Here is a 1,150-nt window from a genome sequence, read left to right on the forward strand (position 1 = left end):
GCTTCTGTCCGGCAAAAAATGTCACTTCCCCACCGTGCAGCCTACGGGGGAGGGGGATTTTTGGGGGGCATTGTGGGGCGCCTGTGAGATTTCAGCCCTGCAGTGGAGTCTGAGGTGGTTCAGGGTTCAACTCTCTTGGCTCAACCCCCAATTTCCACCTTTTATTATTTTATTTTTTAACCTTATTTATTTTTTCCCCCCTTTGCAGATGCAGCTGGGAGACCCCCCCAGACTCCGAGACCCACAAAGATGCTCTGGCTGCTTTGGGATTGTAAAAAAAAAAGGAGAAAGTGGTAAAATAACAGCGTGTGCCCCCCGATTTGGGGAGGAGAAGGCGAGTGGGGTGTCGCAGGGAGCCATTTCCCAGCAGCTTCCCAGCTTTAGGCTTTGAGCAAAGCAGCTACAGCCTTAAAATAGCTGCTTCACAGGCAGCCCTGCTCCTGCCGCGGCCTCCTCGCTTCTTGCAGCCAAAATCACTCTTTAAAAAAGCCTCAGTTTGGGTGGGTTTGGTTTTTTTTTTTCTGCTGCAGCTCGGGGTGTGCAGCTGGCTTGGATTTCGGGGAGGTGACAATTAGGAAATTAGTGCGAACGAGGAAGGTTTCTATCCACGCCAGCTTCTCTCTTGTATCGACAGGGAAGGTTTCAACCCACCCTGAAAGCTTTTTTATTATTTAGGAAGGGTCTTAAAATCTCCTGTCCCCACGGTGCCTCCTTCCAGCTGCCCTGGGGCTGGTTTATCCTTTTCTCTCCCAGGTTTCGGGAGGATTGTGCTCAGTATTGGGATGAGGGGCACAGGAGTGCCCAAAAATGGTTCCTTTTTGATGGGAAAAACAACCAGGATTTGCATTTGGAAAGCTGAAAATATGGCTCGGAGCTGATTCAGGGCTTCTAATCCCCGCCTCTAGCTGCCTATTGCCTTGCCTGACTGCTCCTGCTGTCGTCATTAGGTTCCAGGGTGAACGTTCACCTGCACAGCAGGAGGAAAGCAGGTCTCCTGGTTATCCTTCCTGGACAACACTGATCTCAGCGTCCCAGCTTTGATTTTTTGGGGTGCCTGTGGTCCCCACACTGCCCCGTGCTCTGTCCTCCAGGGTTTACACCCCATCAGAGGCTGCTGCCCATTCGGGCGCGGGGTCCCCGACTGTCGCGG

This window comes from Merops nubicus, unplaced genomic scaffold (genome assembly GCF_000691845.1).
Source record: "Merops nubicus isolate BGI_N331 unplaced genomic scaffold, ASM69184v1 scaffold15758, whole genome shotgun sequence".
Classification (NCBI taxonomy): Eukaryota; Metazoa; Chordata; class Aves; order Coraciiformes; family Meropidae; genus Merops; species Merops nubicus.